At 39.9% G+C, this 23,057-nt stretch overlaps 1 long non-coding RNA gene across 1 annotated transcript in view; it reads left to right on the top strand.

Moving 5' to 3' along the window:
• The window catches only part of LOC122539912, a 34,958-nt gene extending 22,266 nt beyond the window's left edge, over positions 1-12,692 (top strand). The window contains exons 2-3 of the long non-coding RNA XR_006309207.1: positions 9,291-9,461; positions 11,225-12,692. This is a non-coding gene — a long non-coding RNA (uncharacterized LOC122539912). The remainder of the gene's footprint in view (positions 1-9,290; positions 9,462-11,224) is intronic.
• Positions 12,693-23,057: the final 10,365 nt, after the last annotated feature.

The raw sequence follows: 23,057 nt of genomic DNA, 5'->3' as shown, positions 1-23,057 counted from the left end.
TACCTAAACACACACATACAGACAAGGATAGACACACATAAAAGCTGGTGTAGTAGGTGGAGGACAAGACAACACTGGGGAAACACAGCTCAATAGTTATGCTGTTGATCTTCCCAATAATTAAACAGTTGAAATTTCTGGTCAATCAGAATTGGATTTTAGATAAGCAGCATATATCAGAGTCAGTTAATGGGTCCAAGAGGGTTTGTGAAGCTAAAGTAGAAGAGTGTATTATGGAACATGACCTATTTTCAGAGTTTCCATTATATAGTACATGGTACACAGGTACGCAGGTGATCTCCATCCATAACATCTACCAGCCAGATTATATTATCAGCCAATATCCGTTTGTTTTATTTTAGGTTTCTGCCAATGGTTTGACATTCTCTGGATTGTTGTCTCAATAACAGAATGGAGTACAACATTGGCAAAGGGTTGCTACTTGGATGAATTGGTGATTAGTGAAAGCCTAGTAGATGTAGGGATAGAGCCGAAAGAGAAAGAAGAACAGTTGGACAGACAAAGGAGTCTGGCTGGGAGGGTGAATAGCTGTTAATGGAGACTGTTGGTGGCTAATAATAGATAGTGTGTAATGGCAGATTATGTGATAACAAGTGTGTGTGGCAGGAGGCTAGGACATGGGGGAGCGCTAGCTCTAAAATGATTGAATCCAGAGGGCTGCAGAGTCCCCAACTGGAAAATGAGGTGTTGTTCTTCCAGCTGGCGCTGAGTTTCACTGCAGGACTGCACAAGCCTGAGACAGAGATGTTGGCCAGGGAACAGGGTGATGTGTTAAAGTGACAGGCAACTGGAAGTTCAGGGTCCCTTTTGCAGGCAGAAGGTAGATGTTCTGTGAAGCTGTCACCCAGTCTACGTTTTGTTTTTCCAATGTAGAGGAGACCACATAGTGAGCAGCGAATGCAATAGATGAGATTGTAAGACGTGCTGGTAAAATGTTGCTCCACCAGGAAGGTATGTTTGGGTCCTTGGATAGCGAGGAGGGAGGAGGTAAATGGGCAGGTGTTACCCCTGCGATTGCAGGAGAAAGTGCAGCATGGATTTATGACTGAAAATCATAGTTGACAAATCTATTAAACGTTTTCGAGAATATAACTAATGGGATTTATAAGGGGGAGTCAGTGGATATGGTTTACTTGGACTTTTCATAAGGTCCCATGTAAAAGATTAGCATGTGAAATTAAAGCATGTGGGATTAAGGTATTTGTACTCACATGGACTGAGAGATGGTTGACAGGCATGAACAAAGAGTAGGAATAACTAGGTTTGTTCTGAGTGGCAGTCAGTGACAATTGGAGTACAACATGGTGCTGTGTTTGGACCCCAGCTATTCACAATATATTGATGATTTCTCCAAGTTAATAGATGACACAAAGCTGGGTGGGAATGTGAGCTTTGAGGAGGATGCAGAGATGCTTCAATGTGACATGGACAAGCTGAGTTAGTGAAAAATGACATCGGAGATGAAGTATAAAGTGGATAAGTGTGAGCTTACCTGCTTTGGTAGATAAAATCTGGAAGACAGATTATTATTTGTTAATTATTAATTATTTGTTCATTTATTAATGCTGATAAATTTGGATGGAGGAGGTGCAATGAGACCTGAGTGGCCTTGTACACCAGTTGCTGAAAGTAAACATGTAGGTGTAGCAGGTGGTGAAGAAGACAAATGGTATATTGCCCTGCATAGTGAGAGGAATTGAATACAGGAGCAGGGATGTATTGCAGCAATTGTACAGGGCCTTACTGAGACCATATCTGGAGTATTGTGTGCAGGTTTGGTCTCCTTTTCTGAGGAAGGAGGTTCTGACTATAGAGTTTGCAATGAGACTGATTTCTGGGATGGGGAGAAAGTGAGGTCTGCAGATGCTGGAGATCAGAGCTGAAAATGTGTTGCTGGAAAAGTGCAGCATGTCAGGCAGCATCCAGGGAACAGGAGAATCGACATTTCGGGCATAAGCCCTTCTTCAGGATTTCCCTGATTTCTGGGATGGCAGAACTGACATATGAAGAGCATTGAAGAATATCTCATCAAAACCTTTAAAATTCTAACAGGACTAGACAGGGTGATTGCAAGAAGGAATTTTCTGATGACTGGGGAGTCCTGAACCAGGGATCACAGTTTAAGGATATGGAATAGGCTACTTAGGGCTGACAGGAGGAGAACTTTCTTCAGCCAGAGAGTGGTGAACCTGTGGGATTCTGTGCCATAGAAAGTATTTGAGGTGAAAGCATTGAATGTTTCAAGAGGGAGTTCCATGTATAGTTCGTAGGACTAAAGGGAATCGAAAGATATGGGGAGTAAATAGAAGCAGGGTACTGAGATAAATGATTAGCTATGAATGTATTGAATGATGGATCAGAATCAAAGGGCTAAATGGTCTACTCTTACCCCTGTTTTTGTGTTTCCATGCTTCTTTGAGCAGCCTGCTCCTAATCCTAATCCTTGTGTTCATGTCTGTGCTGACTTCCAAACCCTCAGGCACGAACAAGAGTATATGATGTGCCAGGTAAAAATGAGAGAAAACCATATTGAAAATAAAATACATTCAAAAATATTAAATACCTATGAAATGAAACCAAATGATTTGGAAACACCATTTGGTGATACAATGGCATCAACCACATGTTCTGAGGTGCAGTTAGAATTCAGGTTGTTTGCTCAGTTTTAATTAGATTTGTATGTTGTTTTGCCATGTTAAAATATTTGAAAGAATGCCAATAAATCCCTTTTGAATTGCAGTTACTGTCACTATACTGACGAACATGTTAGCCAACAAATAGTTACATGATGAATGATGAATTAATCTGTATTTTTGGTTGTATTGGTTGAGAGAAAAATGTTGGCTACAAATTCACACTTCTCTGTTTGTGCATGTTTTACCAGTTAAAGGAAAATCAATTCTCATAAGCTTTAAAAGATTTTCATTGTTGGAAGATATTTGTCTGACGTACCTCATCTCATATCATTGTAGAATCTAAAGAGTAAAAGTGTAACCATTGGAAAGAAGCACTGAGATTTCAATTTGGGCAGTGAATGATTGATTGGCTAACTCCTGTGCTAAACAAGCAATTCAATTAAAATAGTTGTCAGACCTCACACTATAATGAAATCCTCTGTCTCTTATTGACAACACTGAATGACTTAGCCTAACTATTAAGCACTACATGTATTGATCAGTATAGTTTGTATAATGACCAAGTGAAAGCTTTCAGAAGGAGGAATGACAAGTCACTGGTCAGACTATCTGGCTAATTGACAGTCTGACAGAATAGCTTCAGCGGAATTCACAATATGCACAGAGGCCATTGTGTCCACTGCATCTGTGTCAGTTCCATGTATCAGTAGCATCCATTAAATTTCATTCTTTGGTCTTCATTTTATTTCAAACTTTGCTTTCAACATTATTTATCTATTTCCCTTTTTGAAAGTGAATGCATTCTGCTTCCACACTGTTTCTAGAGGAGCATTTCGCAGTCTAAAAATTAATGCATTAGAAAAAATTTCTCTTCACCTCTTCCTTTGATCTTAAACTTAAATCCATTAGTTATAGGCTTACTGAATAAAACAAAATCTTTCTCTGCTACCGTCATCCAAAATCCCTGGAATTTTGAACATCTCCAAAAGAACTCTTCTTAATGTTCCATGTTACAACTATATAAAATGTCATCTCTCGTCATGCATTTAAGGTGAGAGTGGGAAAGTTCAAAGGAGTTGTGAGGGGCACGTTTTTTACATAGAGGTTGGTGGGAATCTAGAATGTGCTGCCAGGGGTGGTGGTGGAGGCAGATAGGATAGGTGTGTTTTTCAGGGACTTTTAGATAAGTGCATGAATACTCAAGGGGTGGAGAGCAAGGGCAGGCAGAAGGGATTAGTTTCATTTGGCATCATGTTCAGCCAACATCATGGACTGAAGTGCCTGTTCCTATGCTGTACTGTTCAATGTTGTATGTTCTATGTTTTCATAATTAAAGATGCAATTAAAGGTGCATGAGTAGGGATTATCCTGGTGAATTCCTCCATGCCCTCAAAATATTACATATTGCACGATTTTCCCAACACTTAATTGCATGCATCCAATGTTGATGTGATTTATCAACATTCTTGAATTTAGATAAAAATCTCATTTTATAAAGTATGGAGCATATTGAAAGTTTTTTTTTAAATCAGTGGAACAGCATTTTATGATTTTGTAACAATGTGTAGTTTAGATTATGTAACTGTTGGTAACAGTTAGAGCGCTTGCTGCAAGTTAAAGGTATGGATTATTTTCCTGCCATTTTAGAAGCCAATTTTGACCATCATTCTGTCTACAATAGAGAAGATGTCATACATCTCTAATTAATGAGTGGATAACGAACACTATTTCTCACTACCAAGGTGATGGCAGAATTTAAAATAAAAATATAAAATAAAAGGAAGAGTTTAATGTGTATTTTTCCAATGCTCTTATGTGGAGATTTATCATTTTGAAATCCTAAAAGACACAGTGGCTTGATTCTGCTTTCCACTGGCTCTAACTAAGTGAACATGTATGGGCTGTATTTTAAGAGAGGTGTCAGGACTCCACTGTCGGAGTGGGAAACAGATCCTGTGCTGGGGCTTCCCTGATTATATATGGATTCTGTTTTTTTAGTGAAGATGTAACCATTTCTGGTCAAGGTGACTATTTTGAGAGTTCCTGGGCTGCCCTGGGACACCTGCCTATGAAAGGCGTCAGCAGAACTTTTGCTGAGTTATGGGTCAGTAGGAGTTCCTTTGGTCTATTTGAAAGCTCCAAACTATAGCTAGGCTAAACCCCAAATTTTACCTGTCTACTGAGCAACCTGTATAGGATGGGCTGATATTCAAAAGCTGCATGACCTTGAATAAGTCTTGTGAACTTTCTTGCACGTGCCACATATGGCACAATCAAAACTTGTTTTCTATTCTTGCAAGCAGCTTGTTTTCTGTACTTGCTTTTCTGTGTTGGCTGTTTGTTTCACTGTGTAAGAGAGAGTTTTGTTCCAAGAGTTTGAACTTCACCTTGGATTGGGATCGCGAACAGCGTCAGGAACAAACCTAAACTTCCAGATCAGCGAGGGGTCCCCGACTTGCAGGAGGGCATGAGGTTCGTTGCTTTCTTCTTCCATCCTTTTCCATCTTTTGTTAATACTTAAAAAATGTTCATATTTAAGCAAATTGCTATTGTTGAGTCTTCTCTTAACTACATTTAATCAAATCTGAAAAGAATGGCTTAGGTACACCCTGTGACCCAAGGCACAACCCCACAATATTTCAGGTTCGTTGGATTTTACAAACAAGGAACAAGAGGAGACCACTCAGCCCTTCAAGCCTATTCTGGCGTTCAAAAGATAATGGCTGATCTGATTTTAACCTCAACTCTACATCCCTGCATATCCCTGAATAATCTTTCATCACTTTGGAAATCAAGAATCTATCTGCCTCTGTCTTAAAAATACTTAAAGATTCTGCATCCATTGCCTTTTGAGGAATGTACTTCCAAAGACACTCAACCCTCAGAGAGCAAATGATGTTTTCTGTCTTTGTTTTCAAGTGGGTGTCCCCTTATTTTTAATCGTTGACCCCTAGTTCTAGATTCTTCCACAAGAGGAAGCATGCTTTTGATATCTGCCTGGTCAAATGCCATCAGGATCCGACATATTTCAATTGAATCACCTCTGACTTTTCTAAACTTGAGGATACAGGCCCAGCCCATCGGGCCTTTCCTTATCTGGGTATTGGCTCATTCGAGGTAGTAGTAAACTTGCTCTGAACAGCTTCCAACATTACATTGACAACCTTCCATAAGTACGGTGACCAGTACCGTACACAGTACTCCAGATGCTGTCTCACTAATACCATGTATAACTGAACCATTACATCCCTATTGCTGCATTCAACTCCCTTTGCAATAAACCATAACATTCTTTTGACTGCCCTGATTACTTGCCATGCCTGCATACTATTCTTCAAATTCATGCACTAGTACACCCTGAACTCCCAGCATCTCAGAGCTCTGAAACCTCTCACTATTTAGGTATTTCTGCCCTGGTGTTTCTATACTCTCCTGCAGAACGAAATGATATCCTCAGTCTCTGCTTCCAAGTAGTTTACCAAGGCCCCAAACTGATATGGTTATTGAAATACAAAGGTCTCCAACAAGGAAAGAGAATGCTCAGAGGAGTTAACAGGAAGAGAAAGGATCAGTCATGCTCTGAAGAAAAGTCACTAGGTTTGAAAAGTTAACTCTATTTTCTCTCCATTGATGGTGCCAGACCTGCTGAATTTCTCTAGCAATTTCTGTTTTAGTTTCAGATTTCCAGCATCTGCAGTTTTCAATTTTATTTATTATGATCCATTTGAAGTAGGCTCAAGGGCTGAATAGCTAACTCCAATTTTTTTTAACCATCTTACTGGTTGCAGAATGAGTTAAGTTAGGGTTTAAGTTTCCCTCAAGTTCTGCATAATATGTAACCAATATAGTACCAGTTTAAAGGGCTTTAGTGTGTTCATCAATGGCACTGATGCAAATATCCTGAGTGTCGACACATGACATTTGGAAGAACACAATGTAGATCAGAAGGGACACAAAGGAAGAAAAAGCTGATTTCTGCCATATCACATTTTAGCGAGCTGACATCTCTCTACCTGTGGTTCTGGTATATCAGTCCTTTGTTTCTTCTTTGACAAATCTTATCCTATTTCTTGAACAAAGTTAAAAATCACATGACGCCAGATTATAGTCCAAAAGGTGAAAGTATAAGCTTTTGGAGCCCTGCTCCTTCATGAGGTAGGAAGTGGGGTAAGATACATAGGACACAGAATTTATAAGGAGTAGATCATAGTGTCATACAACTGATGTATTGCATGATACAAACCTAGATGGTGGTTAAATGTTTAATCAGTCAGAATGGAGATGCAGGTTTCAATTGATTAATATATAAATCCCAGAATTTCTTTCAAATCACTGCCCTGAGATAACTTAAACTTTTATCAGTATCTAAAAACAAGGTGACATCTCAGCTCAGACAATGTATTAAAGGTGTGAGGTTAGAGTCTGTTTGTATCCCAACCTTGAGTTTCCAAAGTAGGAATTTATAATATGTCATATGGACTGACTGTCTACAGATTGTATGCTTGTTGATCAAAATAGAATATATCTGTAAATAGCTGAAAATGTGTTGCTGGAAAAGCGCAGCAGGTCAGGCAGCATCCAGGGAACAGGGGAATCGATGTTTCAGGCATAAGCCCTTGTATCTGTAAATACAAATCTGCAAATGCAAATAAACCCCATAGACATGTGTGTGCTTGTGTGTGTATGTGATATTGAGGTACACAGAATTATAGAATCCCTACAGTGTGGAAACAGGCCCATCAGCCCACCAAGTCCACACTGAACCTCTGAAGAGTAACCCACCCACACCCATTCCCCTACCCCATTATCTTACATTTACCCCTGACTAGCGCACCCAACCTACTCATCCCTGGTCAATTCAGCATGACTAATCCACCCAACCTTCACATCTTTGGATTGTGGGAGGAAATTGGAGCACCCGGAGGAAACCCACACAGACATATTACAACACTGCAGCTGCTTGTGCCTTGAAGTACATGAAGTGGGCAAACTTCATGAGTAATTTATGTAATTAGTAATCGCATCAGAAAAGCCCTCCCTTCATTGCTTTCAATGAATCATTCATATTTTTTCATTTTAACAATAAATAAAAAGGAAAAAAATAATGAAAGTAAATATTCTTTAAAGTTTCTTAGATCAATTTTTCCATGATATTAATAAGTTGCTGAAAATATAGAAAAAAACCTTTGATTTGCTTTAAGAATTAGGTATGCGATGTTTTTAGAAGTTAGGAATTATAACAATTAACTTTTAATATTTCTGTGGGCACAATTTCTGCAAATCTTTCTAAATGTAACATGAATATGTTAGCTAGCAACTAATATGCCATCCCTTCTCGTGAGATAAGTCACCAGATTGCTTGTTAAGAGCTGACAGGTGAGTGAGGACCCTTTCTTTTTTTATCATGGGATGTCGGTGTCACTGGCCAGAAAGCTGTACCTAGGCAACCACGTTGCTGTGGGGTTGGAGTCACATGGATTATTCGTCCAATGACATTGCTACTATGCCACCAACTCCTCATCTCACCCTATCACAAGCCTTGAAACTGATGACCTGGATTGCCATTGGCTAATTACAGCCAACAACATCTGTGTCCTAAAGTTCAGCGATTCAGCCTACTCCTGGAGGTGACCAGCAGCAAGAGTTTAAATCCTCTTCTCATGTGCAGAGGGTCATGGGGATCAGACACAAAGGTGGGGCATGCCTTTCAGAGGCCACTTGCCCTCCATCTCTGTTTTTTAGTTGCCATAATGGGTGTCCTGGCACAGTATGTCAAGAGCAGCATCTAATATCAATCCAGCGGTAGTCAGGTTCAGGAATCCACATTACTACAATCACTATATTAATCAAGATTAATCTTTCTCATAAGAACAGCATCTTGGTCCAGTGACCTCTGGATGACTGTGGCATTAAAAGGGCAGCTGTAGGGTTCTGGTTTGCAAACATCAGGGGTGGCAAGGTGGTACAATGGTTAGCACTGCTGTCTCACAGCACCACGGACCCAGGTTCAATTCCAGCCTCAGGCAACTGTCTTTGTGGAAGTGGTACATTCTCCCTGTGTCTGCGTGGGTTTCCTCCAGATACTCTGGTTTCCTTCCACAGACCAAAGATGTACAGGTTAAGTGGATTGGCCATGCAACATTGCCCATAGTGTCCACGCCTGAGCAGGCTAGGTGGTTTAGCCATGCGGAATGTAGGATTAAAGGTAAAGAGGTGGGTCTGTGTGGGATGTTCTTAAAGGGTCAGTATGCTTTGTTTCCACACTGTAGGGATTCTATGAATCAGTTATTTCCCTTATCTTTAATCATTTAAAATCACTCCTCGGCCCCTGGTTCCAGACACATATGAATGAAGAGACAGTAGACAGGTATTTAAGGGCAAAAGAACCTTTGATTTATTTAGTTACAAAAGGGTAATTATAATACAATAAATGGGCAACTCAGTAAATACTAAGAAGTTAATACAACGAATACACAGAAACATACTAGTTCTTAAAAATAGACTATGAAAAGAGATTAGCATTATTAGACACAATTTACTGACACAGAAATTTAAATTTAGTGTAAAACAGAATGCCTACTAATAGGGTCCCAATGCACTGGCATCACTCACCTTCTCCTCACTGCTATCTAGGTCGGAACTTTGGGGTCTCAGGAGTTCTGCTCACCACCCAGAATGCGGTTTTGAAGTCCCAATGGTCTTTCTGGCATGCCATACCTGGAACCTTGATGAAGACTATGTAGGTTTTTTTCCCAGTTTGGATTGAGTCTGCTGTTGCGGTATGGCACGTTTTGGACATATCTGGTGAGTACTGGACTCCCTTCACTTCTGACGGTTTTGCGAGTGGGTTTTTCACCTCAGTTTGTGACTGAGAACTTGGGGATTTGGTGGAAATGATGATTGATTGGATTAGTCGGTGTCTGGGTCGGATGGCCATGGCTGAGGGTTGAAGTTCTTGCTGTTGATGTTCTCGAGTCGGAATAGAAGCTTGTTCAGCCTGTTTGGTTTCAGATCACTTGGTTGCTGTCCCCCCTCTCCGATGCATTGTGTTCCTATGAGGGCCTTGGTTCGGCTTCCCTGTTTGCGCTTCGGCTTCTGTGGTTCTTGGTTCTGAAGCTGCTTGTTTGGGGAGACCCTGTGGGGAAGCTATATGTGCCAAAGCTTGTTGTTGAGAAAGGCCCCTTAGGTGAGATTGGGACTGACAGTTATAGGCCTCACTATCTCCGCACAAAATCTGTTGTTTTCATTGTGCTTTTGATGTTCTATTCTGAGGTAAATTGGCTTTCCAATGGTTAGAGTATGTGTGAAATGGGTTTTGATTGAGTTTGAATGTCAAGTATCCCTACGGGCCCCATACTGTCTGCCTGAGGTGTAAAAAATTGTTTCAGGCTGTGGTCTGTTGGCTTTGGTCAATTGTTCTTTTAGAGAGGAGGTGTACATCCTTTGCTCTGCTGCTCTAACCTGTTGCATAGTAAGCTCCCCAGGGACGGTAATACAGGCATTGAGGAATGTTGTGTTCCTGATTTAAGAGAGACATCTGTGGTGCAGCTCAGTTGAACTGATTCGACTTTCCCATAAAGCTCGGAATCCCCTCAGGGCTCTAGCCTCACCTCCAGCTTTGAGTTGCTGATTCCCCGCTTTGCCAGTGCCCTTGGTTTTTTTTGATATCCAGAAGGATAATAGGGCTTGGGAGTGGATGATGGTCTATCCAGTAAAAACAGCCAGCAGATTTGGTCAGAAAGCTGCACAGAGATCAATTCAGGGTCCAGTCTATCATCATTTGGGGTTGTCCGTCCAGGTTGGGGAGAGGGTGGCCACATAAGATACTGTTGGGGACAGGGGGTCATTAACAGTTACAATCACCCTGACCTTGACTGGGCAGGAACTGGGCAGGAACTGTGCAACACAGTGGTTGACTTCACTATGCTGCAGGGTTAGGGTTCAGGTGGTAATGCTGGGAGATGAAACTGTAATTCAAAGAGTTGTGTGGAAGCTTATAGAAGCTCAATACAGATGGACTTGACTGGGAGTGTAGGAAAGGAACATGAATGTTTGGGGGAGATCGGCTTGATTATCAGGCTGAGTCTGTGATTTCATTCCTGATGAAGGGCTTATGCCCAAAACGTCAGCTCTCATGTTCCTCGGATGCTGCCTGACCTGCTGTGTTTTCTAGCACCACACGTTTTGACTGCTCCTCCTGTGACTCCCTATGTCAAGCATAACCTGCAATGTCTTCTATGCCCATGCCAATTGTAAATGTGCAATGGAAATGGGCAATGGTTGAGACCTTACCTGCATTGGTCAGAAGAATTGGTTTCTTTCTATCTGAGCATGTGGGCTCTACTTGTAGGTAATGTCAGTCCTCTCTAGGAGTAATTGCATGACACACATGTGTTGCATTAATCAGAATAAGGTCCAAAGTCAAACATCTGTGCAGAGACATTTCATGGCTCTCCATGTCAGAATCCTGCATCTCCCACCAGATGTAGGACTGGGCAAAATGGTCATTCATGAGTGACATGAACACTGACTGTGAATCTGTTTTGTTTCTGACATTCCCATTACAGATTCATTGGAAACATGACCAGTGGATCGAACCACCACAAGTGTTATCATTGTTATGATGTGTTGCAGTGAAAGTGCAGAGAAATTGATGAACAGGTTACCAGTGACAACCTGAAAGAACAGCCTCCACATGAAAAAGTCACAGCTGAAGGTCCCCTAGGATGTAAAGGAGATACCAAAGACTCAGAGTCTAACATCCTCAATGCCACTTCCACCAGATGAATAAGGTCAGTGTCACCACAGACTGTGGATATCCCAGTGCACCATTACAGAATATATCATCCTTTGGAATGGGGCCTACATCCTGAGAGGGTGACCTTCCTATCCCGGTGACTGTCACAGAGACAGCAGTACTAAACTTTCATGCAACTGTCTACTTCCAAGGATCCACTGAGGATCTGTGTGAGATCTCTCAATTCTTGACCCACAAATGTATCAATGTAATTTGTGTCAAATAACTCCACTTCATCTGCTTTCCCTTTAGTGAGGTCAGTCAGCAGCCTGGCCAGTTGGTTTTGGCAACATTGCTGGCCTTCCCCAGGTGAGGGCACTATAGGCTCTGCACACTGAAACACATTGAGAGGACCATATCATAAAGCAGCTGTGTTCGTGAACAGAAAGGATTCTATTCCATCAATGTGTAAGCCATCTGTGATCATCAGTACCACATCTTAGGAATCTGCCTCAGTTACCATTGGATCTGCCACGAAACATACATACAAAAGAATTGTCATGTTCGTGCTTTGTTTTATGGGCTATGTGCTTTATAAGGTCCCACCAGACTGATGGAAGCATTGGAACCTCATCTTCAGGAGGTCAATTATTTGTTCCATGATGGCTGTGATTGAAGAATGGGCTGCATTATATTTACATTCATCCACAGTCTAGGGGTCAACAATGGTATCATCGACTATGTTTACAAAGGGTAGTCCTTGTCTCCCAACAGCCTGGTCTGAATTGTAACGATGCTACAAAGCAGAATTGATGTGTGAGGAATGAAGTATAAGTGAATGTGTGATAACAGTGGTGGCTGTTGGTTTTGGAGTAAAGACAGAAGTTCAGAATACTGATTGATACATTATTTACGTATAAGGGTGTGAATTAGCCGAGCTTTGGACAGAGACTGTCACAACAGCAAAACTGTATTGTGAAATCCTTTCTATACATTTCGCTGAAAGGTATAAGAAAGTCAACAGCAAGCTGCATAACTTGGAAATACCTATGATGTGTTGTTAAAATTCAGTGGAACAGATTTAAACAATTGGAGTCACAGAAAGATTTTGCAATGGATATTCCAGACTATTCCAAATACCATGATATTCCAGAATGTGAGTATTCAGAAACTTCAGTTAAAATCTGATGGAAGTAATTTTAATTTATTCATTTGAGACTCAATTGTAACAGCTGGATGTCTGATGACAAACAGTTGGATGAAATAATATTATAAACCACTCTTCCTTTTTGAAAAGATTTGGGAATGTAAACTAATTAAAGAATTGATTATAATTTTCATTGGCAGAAATATCTTGGCACAAAGTGTATAAGGATTACCTTTCTTTGTAGATCTAAAGTTCTATCACTTATGCCTACATCAATATACAATATAAATTACTCATCTGACGATGGCAATGTGCAACACAGCTCTACTCTTGAGAGGATCCATACAGTATGTGAATCTAGCTCCATGATCATAGAATCCCTAGAGTGTAGAAGAGACCATTTGGCCCATTGAGTCCACGCCTGAAGAGCATCCCACCCAGATCCACCCCACTACCTTATTCCTGTAACCTTGCATTTTCCATGCTAATCCACCTTGCCTGCACATCGCTGGGCACTATGGGCAATTAAGCTTTGCCAATCCATCTAACCTGCCCATCTTTGGATGACACTCTACCTGATTTCAGTGCGGAATTACCATTTTCTTCAATGTCCTGTTGAATGGCAGAAAAACCCAGGTGTGGTTCCTGCTTGAGTTTGCTGTTCAGTTACTCCACATGTGCAGAACAGGAACAGGGTTGCAGGTTTTTTGTTGCCTTGTAAGATGTCAACATTGACTATCTGGGCATATAGTGAATGGTCAGTATAGTACTGATGAGGTACTGTGCCTGTGAATACAAATTCCAGCAGGACTCAGAACCTTTGGGAGACAAGATAATAAGAGGAACAATAATGTGAAAGGTAGAAATTATAGAAATGTGTGATTGACAAACTGTACAATTCAGGGGAACATTTGACATTTACCTTATCTTTTGATTAAGCACTTTATAATGTCAGAAGTCAACATTGAGTTCAACAAAGTTTGGTGGCCATTTTGCTTCATTTTCTTTGCATGTTAATATTTTTTTCTTTTGTTTTTCCCTGCAGTTAGCAGCATACCTTCTGTTTCTTTGTTTCACTTCTTGTCCCATTGCCATTTTCTTTGGCCTTGGAAGGCTAGTTCTTCTGTTCTTCAATTCTTCCTGTCTTTTACCCTATCACAGTCTCTTCATTTATCCTTATCCCAGCCTGTCGTCTTTCTCAAAACCTAATCCATTTCCAACTTTGCCCTGTTCTGATGAAGGTCACATGCCTGAAATGTTAATTCTGTTTCTCTCCCGCGATGGTGGCATAACCTGCTATGTATTTCTTGTGTCATTTTATTTTCAGATTTTCAGCTTCTACGGTAACTCTGTGTTTTGAAAGGAACTGGTGTTCAAATAAGAGTTTTGGCCTATACAAACCTCTCTAGCTATTAATGTCACTTTATTACTGCAGTATATTGGTAGATCTCGAATGCCATCATTAACACATTTAATATCAAGCAACTAGCCATTTAATTTGTCTTGAAAGCACTGAGTAACGTTATGACAAATTTTAAAGTTAGATCATTAAATTGTGCAAAATAACGATGACATTTAAAAATGTGGCTATGCCTATATTTTCAATCTGTCCTTGATAATGATTCATGGCAGAAGTTGACTGTTCAGCCTTCATCCCTTCACACTGAATGCGATGAATTATGTGATTTCTCAACCAGGTATATTGTGGTCCTGTTAAAAAGTCTGGAGAAGCTTCTTATTAATATGTGACCCAAAATATTTATAACAAATATCAGCAGAAAAATCATGATTGTAATTGTACGGATTCAACCCATTGTTTGAAACATTATGCAAACATTTCTAGTGGGGGACATTTCACAAATCCACTTTGTATTGCAATGAGAGGAAAGTATGTGTACCGTGTCACTGAGCAAGTGCACTGGAAATCAAGACTCGCTATCCTGACTCATTACAAAAGTTAAAGATTTTATAAAAGTTCACAAAATTCCCAATTTACCTGTCTGCTGGACCCAGGGTGACATAAAACATGGACCAGGTTTCTATACTCAACAAGAATTACTATTCATTGCAAGTAAATAGATTACATGTATGAGTAAATAATTATGAACCATTAAAACTCTAACTCTGCCTTATAAAACTTCCTCTATATACACTACAGATAGACAGAGACTGGAAAAAAAATTGTGTTATTGTCAGAGGAAAAGACTGGGAAAGCGGTTCACTGGTCCCTTTCACAGGGTTCACTGAGATTATCCTTTCGGTTTGTAAGGACCTACTGCTCCAAGTACTTTATCTGGCTTGTAGGAGGCACAGAGCAACTGGTTCATACTTACAAAGTTTCTGACTTACTGTTAAAAGTCCAGAGGTTACAGCAACTTTTCAGGAGAAATACACTGGCATTCTTTAGATTCGAGGGTTTGGTTACTGTTGGGACAAGGACAGCACTTTGCATCCTGGAGATTCAATGGCTTCTGACTATCTTATTTGCACCTATAAGCTACTTATATATTGGGGGCCAATCACATAATTGTTAGCAGGCAGAAGACCTTTGTGAATGACAAAGATTATTACTTCATAGGCCAATCTGCTACTTATAGCTGGCTGAATCTCACTTGTCTGCATGCCCTGGTGCCAGTTCATCTGCAAGTAAACATTCCCCATTGGTAACAACAGCGTAAACAGCACTTACTGTAAGTACAGGTAGCTTGCTTTTAAAAAATGCAACAATGTTTTCCACAGTCCTTGGTTTTTAAAACAGTCCTTTCCCTACTCCAGTCCACAACTGAAAGTACAGAAAGATGCGGTCTTTACAGTTCATGTAAGGTATCAAGTTGCAGCAACTTGCATTTATCCCACACTCTATTATATCCCCAGGATGTCTCATAGCATGTCCAATGAATTACATTTGAAGTGCAATTGTTGCTATTATATAGGCAGAGATGGAAGCCAATGTTGTAGGCACCAAAATACAACAAAAGACCAATTCAATGAAATTTTAATTTTTAGCGGGCAATACTGTTTGATGGGCAAATTTCAGCCCGAGTGCATGGAGAGCACCCTGTTGGTATTTAAGGAGCACCATGTGATTTTTGCATCTACCTGAATGGGCCTCAGTTTTGAATCTCACCTGAAATGCGTTCATATCTTGTAGAGAAGATTGAGACTATCACCTTCTCCGTTAGAAATGTTACCATTGAAGTGAAGCTTTGGAAGGGGGCAGATCGAAATTGTTGTCGGAGGTATTTTGTAGTTGTAGGACTCTGGCCAGATCAGTAAGTTGATCTAGTTGTGGGAACTCAAATGTCTCCTTTATCACAGCATCTCAAAGAGATAATGACTGGCATCTCCCAAAACTTGTTGCCATATATGGTGGTTTTTGGTACATTTAAATGTTCTGGATTGAAAGAAATTGACGTTAGAGGAATGACTAAAGTGAAACTGAATTTTTTTCACCAAAACAAACAAATCACCCATGGTATTTCATTAACCATTAGCCATCACTAGTAAATCACTTGTGTTTTCCAATTGATTAATTTACTTGCAAAGTCCATTTTAAGGACAGTGAAGTACAATAAATGGCACCATAAGTTATCCAGCACATCTGTTCCTGATCTAATCCTACTTTCTTGTTCACCTTGGAGTCTCTTTTGCTTTCCATGTTAAGATGATTTAAGATTTTAACTACTTACTCCATGCTGGAGTAATACAATAAACCAAAAGGGTAATTTGACTACTGGGGTTGTGCTAATATTTTGTAAAAGCTTTTCTAATTAGTATTCCCATTAGCCCTACAAAAATATCCTTCTCAAGTATATAACCAGCACCTTTTGAAAATTGCTATTGAATCTGCTTTTGCCATTCTTTCAGGAAGTGCATCCCAGGAATAACTTGTTGTCTAAAAGAAAAATTCCCATTTCCCTCTGGTTTTTTTGCCAATTACTTTTAATTGATGTCCTTTGTTTACAGACCCTCCTGTAGAAACTATTCATTCTTATTTAGTTTTTCAAAAAAACTATCAAAAATTATTGGAAGTGAATACTACCACAGGTTTGGTGACTCTAATGTTGGGATCAAATAAGGGTCCATTTACTGGAGGAAGGAATGACATCCAATTAAAGCTGGCTGGCAGATTTCCAAAGGTGTGTGGCCAATGAGAGGGCCAGCAGATCTAGATCTTTGGAAACAGCAGTTGGGAATATGTGTGTTTCTGATGCAAGTTAGGGACATGAGGATGTCTCAACATGGAGATGCCCCTAGTGCAGTAAATTTACAAAAAGGATGTGCTGAGGAGGCAAGGGCAGGATGGTGCTCAGAACCTAGGGGATATCCATCAGATGTAGTAGTGTGGTGGGTCAGGACACCCATTCCAATGTGGCTCTCTGGGTGGTATTTTACCCTCCCACAGCTACAGGCCAGTAAACATTCTTCTCCGTGTGTCTCACTTCCTATCTGTTCACATAACATTAGCATTTATTAACATCAAATTTGGTCCTCTTATGGAGCCAAAGGGGCTGCAAGCACTTGGGTCCCGAGAGTTATTTCTTCAGTCTTGTTTGGCTGGTTAGAGAGGAAACGTTTTGCCTGTGGCAATTATGGTATGTGACAATGCTGTCCTTGAGTTTTTTTTTCCAAAAGGGGTTGTAAAAGGCAGAGGTGCCAATATGTCTGCATATTAGGACATTTTGATAATGGCTAACAGATACTGCACAAGGCAGCAATCAGGGAAAAGGCTTTTTAGGTTGTTTGAAAGGGTGTGTGTGTGTGGGGGGGTGGGGGTGGGGGTGGGGGGGGAGGGGAGGGGAGGGGGAAGGTGGTGGTGACAAGTTCTGCCAGTTAAAGTACTTTGTTTGGTTTTGATTTGTAGCTAGAGACCTAGAGAAAGCAGTGGAAAGAGGTTCCATGTTTCAGCAAATGATCCCAGGTTGATCCTCTCTCTCTCTCTCGGACATCTCTCCTGTAAGAATCTCAGTTTGAAATTACCTTTTTTTTGCCAAGTGATGTGTTTATGGGGATGCTGTAGGAAATCAGAACAGCTCTTTGTGAAATTGTGGGGGATATCGTGCCAGTCAGATTTTCAGCAGTTTCGGTTTTTGTTTCAGATTTCCAGCATCTGAAATACTCTTCTTTCCTGAAAATAGTCTTTTTGCCCTTGGGTACATGTCTGGTATGATTGAACTGGTCTTGTTTTTGATCTAAACTTGCAACAAGGTCAATGCAGGAATAAAGAAAATCTCAACATTCAGGCAACTACTTCTCATATTAACAATTGCATATTGTACATAAGGAGCCAAAACCAGTTAATGACAAGTTGAATTTGTATAACAAAATAAAGTGCAGTGTTAGATGCTTTTGCAACTTATATTAAACCCATAATTTAGAATTAGAATTAGATTTCATTGTCACGCATACTCAAGTACAGAAGTACATGAATACTGTGAAACCTTGTACAGTGTCACCATTGCTGACGCCATCTTAAGAATTAAGATTTTGTATTCCCGAAGTAGAAAAATAAATAAACAAAGTTAGAAGTTAAACATAGCAGTGCTCCTTTGTATAAAGATAAAGAAATAAAGTTAAAAGTTAGACATTACCGTCCTCCTTAGTGTTAAGTGGAAAAATAAATAAATAAAGTTAAAAGTTCTACAATCTTTCTCAAGTGTTTAACTATGCAGAGCTTATGCTACCTACAAAGGCTTGAGTTCCTCAGCTTTGGCCCTTTCTCTGGGAGACTCGGGCTGCCTACTCTTGCCACTGCCACAGTTGCCAAGGGACCTCTCTCACTGCTGCATTGGACTCACTCTGTCTGCATTAGGCTTGATCTCTGACTGTCAAAGTCCCGATCCAGGCCCATGAGCTGCTGCCACGCACCAAACCTAATGAAGCCGCAGCTGCTATGTCCGCAACTGAGCTCGCTCCAGAAGGTAATAAATAGGGGAAAAAGAGACTAAACAGAGAAAAACAAGAAGAAAAAGTACCATCTGTCCATGATACTTTAAGAATTGATTGGATTGTGTTACCTTTTCACGTTAGAAGTACTGAATTGTAAAACCATGACAAACCCAGGATCACTTAATATGTTCACAAGAGGCAGTTTAGAAATATGTGTATTTGATTCCATTTTTAAGAAATTAGTAGAACATAACTCATCAAAAACCACAAGTTAGTAAACAAGTGAATAATTTGAAAGCAGGGCTTCATTATTTGTGATCACCAAATGAATGCATTAATAAACTTATATGAAACCTGGGCACAAAGTCAATTTTATGGTTATTTTGAGCTCATTAATCAATATTTAATTTAGTGTTCACAGCTACTTTAGATTGTAGAAGCAGCTAACAGGTGGAATCCACAATGCTCTAAAAAAGCAGTTCTGCCTACTGTCACATTCTCATATTTCATTTATAACTCTTAGGTTCCTCATCCAAATCCCTTTTAAAATTATTTATAGAATCTATTTCTGCCAAGTTTTCAGGTTTAGCACTCCAGATCCTGACACCTCTCTCCGTGAACAAATTTCTCTCTTCCACTCCAAATCTTTTCCTAGTGATTTCAAAGCAATAGCCTGCGCGTATTGATCATCTTGCCAGAATATTTTCTCCCTACATGCTCTATCAAAACTTCTCAACATCTTGAAAAATTCTATCAAACCATCTCTAACTTTCTTTGTTTCTTGAAGTGGAGCTCAAAGAATGGTTGTGAAATGCAGGATGTGGATAAACAGTTTGGCAGTCAACTTGGTGGATCGTTATATTGTACTGTTCCTTCACGTGAGTGAATATACACACAAAAAATGTTGGGTCCAACCTGCACAGAGGAGATAAGAAAATATATATTCTCACATTCTAGATAAATACCAAATATTAAAGGTTTTTGGTTCTTCGGATACTCTGCCTTTTTCTCAGATATGTAATCTTCTATATTTTCGATTAATTTCAGGAGTGAATCTCAGTGCATTATGGTGTGGGAAACATTTTTCTGACTCCTGACTAGGCAGGCTTCTGATACAAAATGAAAAATAACAAACTGCTAAATTTCCTGCTAATTGCTTTTGTTATGGAATTAATCTTTTGCCTCCATGGGACCTGTTCACATCTTTGAAAAATAGCAGCACATTGGTTATGCCACTTTTCTATTGTATTTTCTTTTCTTAGCAGGACTTCTGATGGTTTACTTTTGGAATAATGACCAGATACTGTATGACACGTGGTCAAATTTCAGACTCTCACTGTTTAATTTTATTTGCAATACAGTATAAAAATAAAAAAAATTGCAATTTGAATGATGTAATTGTTTAGATGCTCTCAAAATAGTGTTGGAATACAACTTCTGGAGAACAGTTATATCTGACCTGAAATATTAAATCTGTTCCTCTTTCCAAAGATGCTGCCAGATCTGCTGAGTTTTTTTCAGTACCTTGATTTTCTTCCAATGTCCAGCATTTGCAGGATTTTACTTCTATGTTGGATTATCAGTGGTTGCTCCTCAGAATTAAATTTTGATGGTTTGTTGACCCAAAGCATTGCCTGTGGATGCTGTATTTTGCAATGTTGTTATGTTGCAGTTCTGCAGTACACAACCAGAAATTTTACCCTTGGTTTCCTTTAATCCATATACACTGTTAAAGAACTACTTTAAGCTTGTAACTGTATTCACTAAGCTTCACAAAAGTATGACACAAGGTAAACCTTAATTGTTTAAGGTTTTAGAATAGTGTGCTATATATCCTATCATTGCAATTGTACAGAAGATGGCTAATATAACCTTCATATATGGTGTTTGCTGTGACAAATGCAGTTTGTAAATCTGTCTTCAGTTCATGAACCTCTGCCACTTTGCTGAAACCTCTTCTGCAGTGACTGGAGATGTATCCTGAAATAACTCAACAGAGGCTGATATCCTGTCGCCAAGTCACTCTTTATTCACATGTGGAGAATCCTTGATACTCATCCAGCTTCCTCAGAGCCAGGTCTCAGAATGAACAGAGCCTCTGACATTTCTGTTTTTTTTTTAAACAAAGAACTTCAAAATAAACCCCTCCTTACTGCAAAGAAACCAACAACAAAAATCAGTCTCCTCTGAAAGAGCAGAGTCCTTCCCTTCACTCCACACTGGTCCAGCTCCCTCAAGACGCAGCTCTCAGAATGAACAGAGCCTGTGACATTTCTGTTTATCCTTTTTTTAAAACACCCAGGTGGCCAGTGACGTGCAGTGCCCTTCACATCAAAGGGGAATGCTGTGTGATCAAACAGTGAAGGGGAGAGCAGGGATTAAATCAAACCCTCTTATTTATTTTTTTTTTGTTTCTTTCATTTCTTTTTTTTTCTTTTATTTCTATTTTTTTTCTATGGTGCGTGTGTGTGCAGGTGTGAGACACAGTGAAGGACACAAAGTGCATGAATCTTTATTCAATTTCCACCACCAGGAAGACAGGAAAACACCCGGGTGGCCAGTGACAAACACTGCCCTTCACATCAAAACATTTCTGTTTATATCTGTCAGCCAGGGCTCCCTGATTGGACTAGATTAAAAGCCCCAACTAGGGAACTCAATCTATACACTACACACCCAAGTCCACAAAATTACTTCAGACTATGGTGTAAGCATAGAGGTACTGAGTGACAATTCTGCCCTTTAGGGAGTCTTCAAGTACCATCTCACAAATCAAGCAAAGAATACAGCACTCACTGTTTGGACGTCCATTGGGATGGTGATTTATACAATCAGCAGGCAGTCTGTATCTCAGGCTGTGATTAATTATCTCAGGGGACAACCATCACTCCTACTTTTGCTTGGGGAGCTAAAGAAAGAACAGTGCAGTTATGAAACATATATAGTGTCATGCAAACACCAAAGGGTAAATTCAACAGACAATCATATTGAGCAGGTAGACCACATGTGCTGAAGTACAAACTTTATTTGTTGTATAAACATGTGGTAAAATTTCTCTCATTATTGTATCAAGCAGAAATGGAAGCAGTGACAGTTCTTGATGCCGCTCACTTCCTTAAAGGCTTTGCCTCCATTCATGTTTAATATTGTGCAGTATGGCATTGCAAAATTGTTCCACTTCATTTGTTCTACTTTAGTTCAGTGCAAAGAAGGCCACAAGGTTATACTCTACTTTTCGAAGATTGAGGTAACAAATCAACTTTGTATTTTTCAAACTTGAAGGAGACAACGGAGAGGAGAAATAGGTAGAATCAAAATGGAGAATATATAAGGTTAGTTTTAAGTGTTCCACACTGAACCATAATGGGCTCACATTTGGATAAGTAAATAGCAAAAAGCAAATTCAATGTAGATGCCTGATTGATTGTGATGAGTCTGCTTACTTGCTCAGCTCAGCTTACTTTTGGTGTTTAATAGATAAGTACCTTTAACTAGTCACTTCATGGGTTGATACATCATTTTAAGGTACAATTGGTGTTGCTTATTGTATATCTTCCTTCATTCCACCCTTTACCCTCCAGATTATTTGAATCTGTTGGGCTAATGTCCTGTTCACCTTCTCATATCAAGGACCAAAAAGGACTAAATATTGCTCTGTGCTCTAACATAGTAAGTAAGAAATTCTATTCCAGCCCTGATCCTTCCTTAAAATTCCGATCATTTCAAAGTGGGAGTTCAGAATTCATTTTCAGTTTCTATCCTTTCTTCAGCCACAAGATGTTGCTTGTGTTTTGTTTTGCCATTAATAAGGTCTTTATGGGCTTCACCAAGTCAAGCTTTCACTCAGCAAAATATCAGACTTTTAGAAATGGAAGAAAATCACAGAGAAATGGGAGAAACAGAAGGCTAATACTTTCGGACGTTGCTGGCAGAAGCATCGAACATAGATGGGAGTCCCTTGCAAAAAATGCACCATTGCATTTCCAGGTTGAGGGTCATTGTCTTAATCTTGATTAGGCGGAGGTGGAGGAGCCCTCATCTGGACTGTAACTGTGGCATTGATTTATTGACAACTACTGATGTGAAAGGGAAGATCCATTTGACAAATCTTCATAATGGCTACACTGGCAGTTAAGTAATTCCTACTGCGTTGCTTCACTTGGATCCAACTGCTACACACCCTCATATTCACTGGGCATGTTGTTTCATGGTCCCTGCCTTCATTTGTTGTTGAGATAGGGAGGATGCAGATGCTCTAAAGTCAGGGTCGATAAAGAATGGAGCTGGAAAAAGCACAGCAGGTCAAGCAGTATCTGAGGAGCAGGGGAATCGATGTTTCAGGATGAACCCTTTCATCAGGACCTGAGACATTGACTCCCCTGCTCCACAGATGCTTTTTGACCTGCTGTGCTTTTTCCAACTCCACTCTTTATTGACTCTTCATTGAAATGTTGTGCAATGAGTATGAGCTCTGCAGGATGGCTTCTGAAGAATAAGCTTGGAATTTGATTTGCCAAACATGGAAAATAAAGCTGGAATATTTATTTTGCTGGAGTTCTTCACTTGCCTTGGGAAGTTGTGTGTGGAGTCAGAGGAGATAGGGGAAGCACTAAATGAATATTTTTCG

Source organism: Chiloscyllium plagiosum, chromosome 33 (assembly GCF_004010195.1).
Source record: "Chiloscyllium plagiosum isolate BGI_BamShark_2017 chromosome 33, ASM401019v2, whole genome shotgun sequence".
NCBI lineage: Eukaryota > Metazoa > Chordata > Chondrichthyes > Orectolobiformes > Hemiscylliidae > Chiloscyllium > Chiloscyllium plagiosum.
This window is presented reverse-complemented; position numbering and strand designations above follow the sequence as displayed.